The 12,682-nt window shown below is 49.9% G+C and overlaps 1 long non-coding RNA gene across 1 annotated transcript in view; it reads left to right on the forward strand.

Moving 5' to 3' along the window:
• Positions 1–12,682, forward strand: part of LOC141056055 (uncharacterized) — a 47,232-nt gene that overhangs the window by 12,332 nt on the left and 22,218 nt on the right. The window lies entirely within an intron of this gene.

A 12,682-nucleotide genomic window follows, 5' to 3' on the forward strand; every position in this document is an offset into this window, starting at 1 on the left:
TATCTCCGTCAGACGCCTCATCTATCTGTGGGCTACAAATTGTGGCATTTCAGGCCTCCATTCCACTGTATTTGCTGTCTGTTACCCTAAAATAAATACAGGCCACATATTGAACAGTGTGGTATCTCTGTCAGACTCCTGATCTATCTGTGGGCTATAAATAGTCGCATTTCAGGCTTACATTCACTTTTTTTTGCTGTGTCTTACCCCAGTTTTATAGACTATTTTGGGGTAAAAAATAAAAAAAACAGGCCACATATTGAACATGTGGTATCTCCATCAGACACCTCTTCTATCTGTGGGCTATAAATAGTGGCATTTGAGGGCTCCATTCAACTGTTTTTGCTGTGTCTTACCCTAATTCTAAACAGTATTTTTCTGTAAAAACAACAAAATACTGGCCACATATTGAACAGAGTGGGCTACAAATTGTTGCATTTCAGTTCTACATTCCACTGTATTTGCTGTGTCTGACCCTAGTTATTGACACCAGTTTGATAACAAAAATACATATTTACCTACATTCCAGATATTTTAAAGTGTGGTTTTCCCGCACACGGATCACATACAAGTTTGCACCCAATTCAATCATTTGTAGTGAATGTTGAAAATATTGTAGTCCTTTTAAAATGGGCAAGGCGCGTGGCAAGGGACGGGGAAGTGGACGTGATGGTGATGGTGCACGCAGAGGCCGAGGCCGTGGGCAAGCTGAAATTGTGCCACATTAAACACCGACATCTTCAAGCATGACATTCCTGGCAGAATTCGTAGGGGACCGCAGTACAGCACTTTTGAAACCAGAGCAGTGTCAAAAGGTTGTTGGTTGGATAGCGGATAATGTTTCCACTCACTTTTCCACCAACACCAGCACCCTGTCTTCTACACCAGTGGTCCCCAACCTTTTTTGCACCAGGGACCGGTTTCAAGCAAGACCATTCTTCCATGGCCCGGCAGGGCGGGGATGGAGGTGTGGCAGGGGCGGGGCTTTGGTCATAAGGGGGCGGGGCTATGGACACGGTTGTAGTGTAGCAGTGCATACTTATAATTAAATAGCATTTATAATGTGACTCAACTCACCATAGGTTTTGAATGAGTGCTCCATCACCCCCTTCTCCCCATCATTGCCTTCACCCCATCACTCCCTTCTCCCCATCATTGCCTTCACCCCATCACTCCCTTCTCCCCATCATTGCCTTCACCCCATCACTCCCTTCTCCCCATCATTGCCTTCACCCCATCACTGCTGTCTCTCCATCATTGCCTTCACCCCATCACTGCTGTCTCTCCATCATTGCCTTCACCCCATCACTGCTGTCTCTCCATCATTGCCTTCACCCCATCACTCCCTTCTCCCCATCATTGCCTTCACCCCATCACTCCCTTCTCACCATCATTGCCTTCACCCCATCACTGCTGTCTCTCCATCACTGCCTTCACCCCATCACTCCCTTCTCCCCATCATTGCCTTCACCCCATCACTCCCTTCTCACCATCATTGCCTTCACCCCATCACTGCTGTCTCTCCATCATTGCCTTCACCCCATCACTCCCTTCTCCCCATCATTGCCTTCACCCCATCACTGCTGTCTCTCCATCATTGCCTTCACCCCATCACTGCTGTCTCTCCATCACTGCCTTCACCCCATCACTCCCTTCTCCCCATCATTGCCTTCACCCCATCACTGCTGTCTCTCCATCATTGCCTTCACCCCATCACTGCTGTCTCTCCATCATTGCCTTCACCCCATCACTGCTGTCTCTCCATCACTGCCTTCACCCCATCACTCCCTTCTCCCCATCATTGCCTTCACCCCATCACTCCCTTCTCACCATCATTGCCTTCACCCCATCACTGCTGTCTCTCCATCATTGCCTTCACCCCATCACTGCTGTCTCTCCATCACTGCCTTCACCCCATCACTCCCTTCTCCCCATCATTGCCTTCACCCCATCACTGCTGTCTCTCCATCATTGCCTTCACCCCATCACTGCTGTCTCTCCATCATTGCCTTCACCCCATCACTCCCTTCTCCCCATCATTGCCTTCACCCCATCACTGCTGTCTCTCCATCATTGCCTTCACCCCATCACTGCTGTCTCTCCATCACTGCCTTCACCCCATCACTCCCTTCTCCCCATCATTGCCTTCACCCCATCACTCCCTTCTCACCATCATTGCCTTCACCCCATCACTGCTGTCTCTCCATCACTGCCTTCACCCCATCACTCCCTTCTCCCCATCATTGCCTTCACCCCATCACTGCTGTCTCTCCATCATTGCCTTCACCCCATCACTGCTGTCTCTCCATCATTGCCTTCACCCCATCACTGCTGTCTCTCCATCACTGCCTTCACCCCATCACTCCCTTCTCCCCATCATTGCCTTCACCCCATCACTCCCTTCTCACCATCATTGCCTTCACCCCATCACTGCTGTCTCTCCATCATTGCCTTCACCCAATCACTGCTGTCTCTCCATCACTGCCTTCACCCCATCACTCCCTTCTCCCCATCATTGCCTTCACCCCATCACTGCTGTCTCTCCATCATTGCCTTCACCCCATCACTGCTGTCTCTCCATCAATGCCTTCACCATCACTCCCTTATCCCCATCATTGCCTTCACCCCATCACTGCTGTCTCCCCATCATTGCCTTCACCCCATCACTGCTGTCTCTCCATCATTGCCTTCACCCCATCACTGCTGTCTCTCCATCATTGCCTTCACCCCATCACTCCCTTCTCCCCATCATTGCCTTCACCCCATCACTCCCTTCTCCCCATCATTGCCTTCACCCCATCACTCCCTTCTCCCCATCATTGCCTTCACCCCATCACTGCTGTCTCTCCATCATTGCCTTCACCCCATCACTGCTGTCTCTCCATCACTGCCTTCACCCCATCACTCCCTTCTCCCCATCATTGCCTTCACCCCATCACTCCCTTCTCCCCATCATTGCCTTCACCCCATCACTGCTGTCTCTCCATCATTGCCTTCACCCCATCACTCCCTTCTCCCCATCATTGCCTTCACCCCATCACTCCCTTCTCCCCATCATTGCCTTCACCCCATCACTGCTGTCTCTCCATCATTGCCTTCACCCCATCTCTGCTGTCTCCCCATCATTGCCTTCACCCCATCACTGCTGTCTCTCCATCATTGCCTTCACCCCATCACTGCTGTCTCCCCATCATTGCCTTCACCCCATCACTGCTGTCTCTCCATCATTGCCTTCACCCCATCACTCCCTTCTCCCCATCATTGCCTTCACCCCATCACTCCCTTCTCCCCATTATTGCCTTCACCCCATCACTGCTGTCTCTCCATCATTGCCTTCACCCCATCACTGCTGTCTCTCCATCACTGCCTTCACCCCATCACTCCCTTCTCCCCATCATGGCCTTCACCCCATCACTCCCTTCTCACCATCATTGCCTTCACCCCATCACTCCCTTCTCACCATCATTGCCTTCACCCCATCACTGCTGTCTCTCCATCATTGCCTTCACCCCATCACTCCCTTCTCCCCATCATTGCCTTCACCCCATCACTCCCTTCTCCCCATCATTGCCTTCACCCCATCACTCCCTTCTCACCATCATTGCCTTCACCCCATCACTGCTGTCTCTCCATCATTGCCTTCACCCCATCACTCCCTTCTCCCCATCATTGCCTTCACCCCATCACTGCTGTCTCCCCATCATTGCCTTCATCCCATCACTGCTGTCTCTCCATCATTGCCTTCACCCCATCTCTGCTGTCTCCCCATCATTGCCTTCACCCCATCACTGCTGTCTCTCCATCACTGCCTTCACCCCATCACTCCCTTCTCCCCATCATTGCCTTCACCCCATCACTCCCTTCTCCCCATCATTGCCTTCACCCCATCACTGCTGTCTCTCCATCATTGCCTTCACCCCATCACTGCTGTCTCTCCATCACTGCCTTCACCCCATCACTCCCTTCTCCCCATCATTGCCTTCACCCCATCACTCCCTTCTCACCATCATTGCCTTCACCCCATCACTGCTGTCTCTCCATCATTGCCTTCACCCCATCACTGCTGTCTCTCCATCATTGCCTTCACCCCATCACTCCCTTCTCCCCATCATTGCCTTCACCCCATCACTGCTGTCTCCCCATCATTGCCTTCACCCCATCACTGCTGTCTCTCCATCATTGCCTTCACCCCATCACTGCTGTCTCCCCATCATTGCCTTCACCCCATCACTGCTGTCTCTCCATCATTGCCTTCACCCCATCACTGCTGTCTCTCCATCATTGCCTTCACCCCATCACTCCCTTCTCTCCATCACTGCCTTCACCCCATCACTCCCTTCTCCCCATCATTGCCTTCACCCCATCACTGCTGTCTCCCCATCATTGCCTTCACCCCATCACTGCTGTCTCTCCATCATTGCCTTCACTCCATCACTGCTGTCTCTCCATCATTGCCTTCACCCCATCACTCCCTTCTCTCCATCACTGCCTTCACCCCATCACTCCCTTCTCCCCATCATTGCCGTCACCCCATCACTACTGTCTCCCCATCATTGCCTTCACCACATCACTGCTGTCTCTCCATCATTGCCTTCACTCCATCACTGCTGTCTCTCCATCATTGCCTTCACCCATTACCCCCTCATGGCCTTCTCTCCCCATCACGGTCTTCTCATGTCCCCATCTCCTCCAGGGCCAGGCTCCACCTACACAAACACAGACAAACACACACACACACACACACAGACATACATGTACACACACAGACATACATACATACACACACATTATACATACACACAGACACCACCTCTCTCCTCTCACCTGCCCGCCGTCCGCGCTTCCTCGCTCTGACACAGCAGCGGCCGCGCTCCTCTCTGTGTCCGTCAGAGACAGGAAGCGCGGGCGGCGGGCAGGAAGCTGGACGGGTCCTTGCAGCTCCGCTCCTGCTATTCTCTCTTGCAGGCAGCGGAGCTGCTTGGATCGCTTCCTGGCCGCCGCTACACATGAGGGCAGTCTAAGAACTGCTGCGCGCCGCCCCAGCCCCCGCTACACCACTGACCACCCCTGGCTCCCCTTGTGTCCGCGGACCGGCAAGGGCACTGCAGCGGCCCGGCGGTTGGGGACCCCTGTTCTACACGGTCAAGTCTGAGTAGCCGTGAGTCTGGACCGCATATTCTTCACCCTGATCCTCCTTCCTCCTCCCATGCCGAGTGCCCGTAGACAACTGATCCCACACTTGGACACTCCAAAGAGCTGTTCACTTTTCAATTTATAGCTTCCGGCCTCTCGCCCGGTCCACTTGAAGCGGGGCAAGATGAGATCGCATGTAGCGATGCACAAATATTTGAGCAGTCACATTCACACGAAGGTGACAGTGGGAACTTGTCACAACAGGTGGATGATGATAAGACACAATTGCCAAAAAGTCAAGAGGAGGACCAGGGTGCGGAAGTGGAAGCCGAGGAGGTGGATGATATATTAACTGACCCAACCTGGCAGGAGGACATGCAAAGCGAGGGCAGCAGCACACAGGAGGAGGGAGGTGTGGCACCTCAACAGGCAGGAAGAAGCAGTGTGGTGTCCGCAGACAGAAGGCGGGCAATCGTTCCTCGTAACACCAACACAACGGAAGTTGGCAGTTCAACTGTTAGATCTTCCGAGTCTGGTTGATTTTTAAAGACTCTGCTGATAACCCCAAACAGGTCATTTGCACCACCTGCCATGCCCACATCAGCAGAGGTAGCAAAACTACCAGTCTGACCACCAACAGCATGATTAAGCACATGGCAGCAAAGCACCCGACTTTGTGGGCCGAACACCAAGCTCCAGGAACAGTGTCTGTGGGTGAAAACACTACTTCTTCCATTGTTGTGCGTGCAAGCCAATCCCCTGTCCACGTTGCATGCGAAGATGCCTCCTGCCCTGCACCTGTCGTTGCCCACACTCAACTACCACCATCATCAAGCACATCCACGTCCTTGTCCCAGTGCAGCCTTCAGTTGTCCATACCCCAGTCATTGTAACGCAAGTGTAAATACGCAGCCAATGCCCCACAGGCCACAGTACTAAATTCACACATTTCTCGTCTGCTTGCGCTTGAAATGTTGCCTTTTAGGCTCACGGATATGGAAGCTTTCCGCAACCTGATGGCGGTGAATCGCCCTCCCAGGGCTGTGGGGTACTCGGTACCGGGCCAGTGTCAGTGGGATGTGTCACGGCAGCTGTGACCCGATCCATGGCCCTGGGCGCCCAATATCAATGGTGGTTTGTAATATAGTTTATGGAATAGTTTGTGACGCCACCTGTGGTGTTTGGCAAGCAAGATGTTAAGCCAACGCTGCGTGCAGATCCTCTGGGGCTGATGGTGTGTTGCAGCACAGATGGTATAGCTCCTCACAGGTGAAGCTGTAATCCCAGGGCAGTGTGTAGGCGCAGGTAGTGTAAAAGATAATACCCAGATGTAGCGGTGCTGACGGTGTTGGCGTACAATGACTGGAAGACACCAGGCCTTGTAGTTCCAAAGCTTTACTCACTGTTCGTGGTACACACTGGTGCCCGCCTCCGTGCCGTGTCCTCCGGGGCAGAGACTCAATCAACCTCCCAGGCAAGTCAGGCTTCTCCTCTCCAACACTCCGCCAACATGTACCTGTCCTGAACGACTCCTCTATTGCGCCTTTTAGTGTGAAGAGCTCCAGTACCGTGGTTACGCTGAAGTTCCTCCTGTCAGATGTTCCTAACAACTCTACTTGTATGACAGACAGCTGTAGCCTGATCAGGGACCTCCTGGATCCCGGCTCTCTCTCCGTGTTGCTGTTGTGTCCCAAGTCTCGGATGGGAGTAGTGCATTTACAGCCAACTACTCCACCGGTGTCTGCTGCAGAACCATAAGTGTCCATACAACCTCGGGGACCGGGCTCCGGCCTTGCACTGAGAAACTATAGGCAGGGTTCCTCTTCCAACCCACAACTCCTCTCTGTTCTCCTACTCCTTCGTTCAGCGCTGTTCCTTCTCTCTCTTATGGAAGCTTAGGTTGCAGTTCTACGTTTTTCTCCTTCTGTTCCTTTCCCGTGCCAGCTGGCTCAGGTCACTGAGGCAGCTGCAGCACTCCTTCCTCTCTTCCTCTCCTAGGGAGCTCATTCCACTAAGACCAGTCCTCAGCCTCTCCTGACTGACTGCCTTCCTCCGCCTTGAGCTCCCCTCAGGCTGACCTCCCGTCAGCCTGCTCTCCTCCAGACTGCTCTCCAGACTGCTCTCCAGACTGACCTCTAATTCTAAACTTTCCCACTCTTTTATAGCTAACTCCACTCACCTCCCAGCACATCTCGTGTTACGAAGCAAGGACCCACAAAAGGTGTTCTGCTATCCTCTAAGCATGGAGCCGCAATCTGGTCCATTGCTGAACTATCCTGTGAGTGGGTGCAGGTGTTGGAGTGTGGAAAGGAGTTCCCAACTTACCTAGTTGGTGGGGCACTACACCTTAGGAGAAGGTGCAGTACCTCTGTGGCAACTGAGCCTCAGGGGCGCCACATAGGCAGCCGTCCCAAGGTACTCGGTCCTCAGCCGTCACTATTTCTCCCGGTGTGCCGTCTCGGCATTACACAAGCACATGTCCCACAACATCACCCGTGCCCTGAACAATACTGTTACTGTGAAGGTCCACCTAACCATGGACAAGTGCTTGTGGGCAGAGATGTTACATCTTGCTGATGGCACACTGGGTTAGCTTAGTGGAAGCCAGAACCCAGAGGGAGCTTGGAGTGGAACACATCCTCCCGATGCCAGGATTGCGGGCCCTACATCAATCAGTGTTTCCCCCATAGTCTACAGCTCCTGCACCTCCTCCTCCTGTTCAGCCTCCATTGTTGTGAACTCTCTTAATCCGACTTTTGAGGCAAGGCTCCCTCTGGTGGATACTGCTGGTAGTGGAGCTGGTCAACATGATGTTAACCCAACAGCTGCAGAAGATAATTGGAGGAGTGGGGGTAGTGACTGGGACTACATAAGCGAGCAGACTTCTCTCAGTGGCTGTCGGTGATACTCCTTTCTTTGCTTATTGAGGATTTCTGTCTCCTGCCTGATCCTGCATTTTTCAGCTAAGTGTCATTTGCTAAACCCTTTGCATCTGATTTTGCCTTGCTGTCAGGGGTTAGCTTCCTCCCCCAGGGGCTGCTGGCTCCTGCCCTGTATTTTTGTATCTTGTGTTTGCTCAGTCCCCTGCTGTATCAGCCTGTTGCTAGCCACCAGTTCACACCTGAGTGCTGATATAGTGGGGGCGAGGTTTGTGCAAACCTCAGTATTTTTGTACATCAGTCGTGTTGGAATTGTTAGGGTTTTTGCATGATTGCAGACAGTGCCTTTTCTGTCCTGTCCTATCTAATCAGTGTGGGCCCCATCATTTGCTCAGTCTATTTTCTGTCTGTGTTTGTGCTTCATCTTGTCTCACTGACAATATATGTTTGGGGGCTGTCTATTCCTTTGGGGATCTGCTCCAGGGCAGTTTAGATTTCACCTTTCTGTCTTTAGGCTTAGTTAGTCCTCCGGCTGTGACGAAGCATCTAGGGCAACGTAGGAACGCTCCACAGCTACTGCTAGTTGTGTTGTTAAGATCAGGGGTCTGCAATCCACTGAGCGACCAACCTCTCTGGTGTTCTGGTGGCATAGCCTATTGCGCTCACCTCCTCGGTGACCCATTCATAACAGAATCACCGGCCAAACTGTAGATTCTAGGGTACTCAAAAGAAGGAAAGAATTGCAAAAAAAAAAAGTGTCAGAATTTTTTATATATTTTTTCCTCTTTTTTCTCTGGGGCCGTAGGAGGATTTTTTCCTTAATGGAGACTAAGCAATTGTCCGATCGTGTTGAGCAGCTCGAAGCTGAAGTGCAGAGAATTTCTGCTTATCTCTCCCAATCATCTGTTGTAGAACCAAAGATCCCTACTCCTGATGTGTTTTCTGGGGATCGGTCTAAATTTCTGAACTTTAAGAATAATTGTAAACTATTTCTTGCTTTGAAGCCTAACTCCTCGGGGAGCTCGGTGCAGCAGGTTAAAATTGTCATTTCCCTGCTGCGCGGCGATCCCCAGAACTGGGCCTTTTCTCTGACACCTGGAGATCCTATTCTGACTAATATATATGCGTTTTTTCAAGCACTGGGTGTTGTGAATTCGCTTTCTGGCCTACCTCTGGTTACTAGTGAAGGTAGTGTAGCTGGTTATATTGACAGAGGGGTCGCGAGTTCTCTTTCTGGGCTCCCTCTGGTGGTTATTGGAGGTAATGGGGTGGATCTGATTAACAGAGGCTTGCCACCTGATAATGAGGAGGACGATTGGAGATCTGAAGTTTCTGACTGGATTTAAGACAGCCGACTCCCTCTATCCCTGCTGGTGATTTTTTCCTGCCTCCTGAGGTCTTAGTTTCCAGCTCAGACCCTGCATGCTCAGCTAAGTGTTCTTTTGCTATTGTTCACATCTGATATGGTTTGGTTGTCGTCAAAGAATATTCCTATGAAGGTTGCGTCTCCAAAGTTCAAGCCAAGATTCATTGGACCTTATAAGATTTTAGAGATTCTTAATCCTGTTTCTTTTCGATTGGCTGTTCCAGCTCAGTCCCTGCATGCTCAGCTAAGTGTTCTTTTGCTATTGTTCACATTTGATCTGGTTTTGTCTCTTTCAGTTTTGTGTGGTCAGCTAGCTCCGGCTGGGGCTGTGCGGAATCTCCATCCATATGTTACTGCTTGTGCCAGTTTGTTTTTGTCCCTTATTAGATTGGCCTCTTTTTGCTCTGCTTTCAGAATATACCAGAGTGCTGATATAGTGGGCGAAGTCGTGCGACTTCAGTATTTTTCTAACAGACGTGTTGGACATTTTTTTGCATGTTTTTTGCGTGATTGCAGACAGTGTCTTTCCTTTCCTTTCCTGTCCTGTCTAGTTAGTGTGGGCCCCATCGTTTGCTCAGTCTATTTTCCTACCTGCGTTTGTGTTTTCATCTTGTCTCACCGACAATGTATGTTTGGGGGCTGTCTATTCCTTTGGGGTCTGCTTCGGGGCAGTTTAGATTTCCCCTTTCTTGCTTTAGGCTTATTTAGCTCTCCGGCTGTGTCGAGGCATGTAGGATCATCGTAGGTACGCTCCTCGGCTACTGCTAGTTGTGTGGATAGGATCAGGGGTCTGCAATCCGCTTAGTTACCAACCTCTCTGGTTTTCTGTGGCTTAGCTTGGTCTTGCTCTCCTCCTCGGTGACCCAATCATAACACCTGGAGTTATTGTATGATGAGCCTAATGCTATTGCTCAAGCTGAGAAAACCTTATTGGCATTAAAACAGGGTCAAGATGCTGCTGAGTTATATTGTCAAAAATTCCGAAACTGGGCGGTCCTTACTAAATGGAATGATGATGCCCTAGCAGCTCTCTTTCGGAAAGGTCTGGCAGAATCCGTAAAGGATGTTATGGTGGGATTCCCTGTCCCTTCTGGTCTTGACGACTCTATATCGTTGGCCATTCAAGTTGATCGATGTTTACGAGAACGTAAAACTACACGAGAGGCAGTGCCACCTTTCGAACAAACCTATGACCCCATGCAATGTGATAGGATTTTGTCGAGGGCGCAAGGTCTAGAGTTTAGAAGGCGTAATAAGTTATGCTTCTTTTGTGGAGATGCTTCTCATGCTATTTCAGCCTGCCTTAAATGAGAGAAACGTTTTGCTCACTCATTTACGATGGGCAGTTCCTTTTGGCTGTTACCTTGATCTGCTCCTTGTCCACATTTTCCGCTAAGGCATTTGTGGATTCAGGAGCAGCTTTAAATCTGATGGATTTTGACTTCGCTAAGCATTGTGGTTTTCCTATGGTACTCCTGCGGACCCCTATTCCTTTGAGGCATATTGATGCTACCCTTTTGGCGGAGAATAAACCCCAGTTTTGGACCCAGGTGATTATGCGGGTCTCCCCGGACCACCAAGAGAATTGTAAATTTTTGGTGTTGAACAATTTACATGATATTATTGTACTAGGTTTTCCGTGGTGGCAGACCCATAATCCTGTGTTGGATTAGGGTCAATGTGCTCTTGGTGACACTCCTGTTTTCTCCACCTCTCCCCAGTCTCAAGATGTTCCTGACTATTTGGCTGATTTTTCTGATGTATTTAGTGAGAGTAAGTCTGCGTCTTTGCCTCCTCATAGGAGTTATGATTGCGCAATTGAGTTGATGCCCGGGTGTAAATTTCCCAAAGGTCGGTACCAGAACATGATGCTATGCGATCTTATATCAAGGAGTCATTAGAGAAGGGTCATATACGACCATCCTCTTCACCTTTAGGTGCTGTTTTTTTTGTGGCCAAGAAAGATAGCTCATTAAGGCCATGTATTGACTATCGCTCCCTTAATAAGATCACTGTTAAATATCAGTACCCGTTGCCCCTGATTTCTGATTTATTTTCCAGGGTCAAAAGTGCTTGTTGGTTTACCAATCTTGACCTTAGGGGGGCTTATAATCTTATTCACATCAAGCACGGGGATGAATGGAAGACGGCTTTTAATACTCCAGAGGGATATTTTGAGTACCTGGTAATGCCTTTTGGGCTCACTAATGCCCCTTCCGTCTTCCAGTCTTTTATGAACGATATTTTCCGGGACTTTGTGGGTAAGTTTTTGATCATTTATCTGGATGATATTTTGATTTTTCCAGTGATTGGGATTCTCATGTGGAACATGTTCAGACTGTGTTCCGGATCCTGAGAGAAAATACTCTGTATGTTAAGGGATCGAAATGTCTCTTTGGTGTACAGAGGATTTCGTTTTTGGGATTCATTTTGTCCCCGTCTGCTATTGAAATAGACCCAGCCAAGGTACAGGCCATCTATGATTGGGTTCAGCCCACTTCTCTGAAGGCTCTCCTGAAGTTTTTGGGTTTTTCTAATTTCTATCGTAAATTTTTAAGTAATTTTTCTGGTATAGTTAAACAACTGTCGGATTTGACCAAAAAAGGCGCTGATGTGGTGAATTGGCCTCCAGAGGCAGTCTTGGCGATTCAGGAGCTTAAGCGGAGATTCACTTCTGCTCCGGTTCTGCGGCAACCTGATGTTTCACTCCCATTTCAGGTGGAGGTAGATGCTTCTGAGATTGATGTAGGAGCCATTTTGTCTCAAAGGGATCCGGTAACCTCTAAGATGAATCCCTGTGCCTTCTTTTCTCGAAAATTTTCCCCATCTGAATGTAACTATGACGTGGGGAATCGGGAGTTGTTGGCCATGAAGTGGGCATTTGAAGAGTGGAGACATTGGTTGGAGGGAGCTAGACATCAAGTTGTGGTCCTCACCGACCACAAGAATTTGATTTATCTTGAATCAGCCAAGCGCTTGAATCCTAGACAAGCTAAGTGGGCCTTGTTTTTCACGCATTTTAATGTTGTGGTCACCTTTCTTCCTGGCACTAAGAATGTTAAGGCGGACGCCCTTTCTAGGAATTTCTTTGCGGATTCTCTTGATGTGACCGAGCCTACTACCATTCTAGGTGAGGGTGTGGTTCTTTCCGCCATTTCACCCGATTTGAGTCTTGCCCTGGAGGAATTTCAGGAGGACAAACCTGAACGATGCCCTGTGGGGAAATTGTATGTCCCTGACCAGTGGAGGAAAAGAGTGATGGCTGAAATTCATTGCTCCGCGCTGGCTGGTCATCTTGGTATTT

The sequence above is a fragment of the Dendrobates tinctorius genome, unplaced genomic scaffold, assembly GCF_039654945.1.
Source record: "Dendrobates tinctorius isolate UK_male_01 unplaced genomic scaffold, ASM3965494v1 ptg000196l, whole genome shotgun sequence".
Lineage (NCBI taxonomy): Eukaryota > Metazoa > Chordata > Amphibia > Anura > Dendrobatidae > Dendrobates > Dendrobates tinctorius.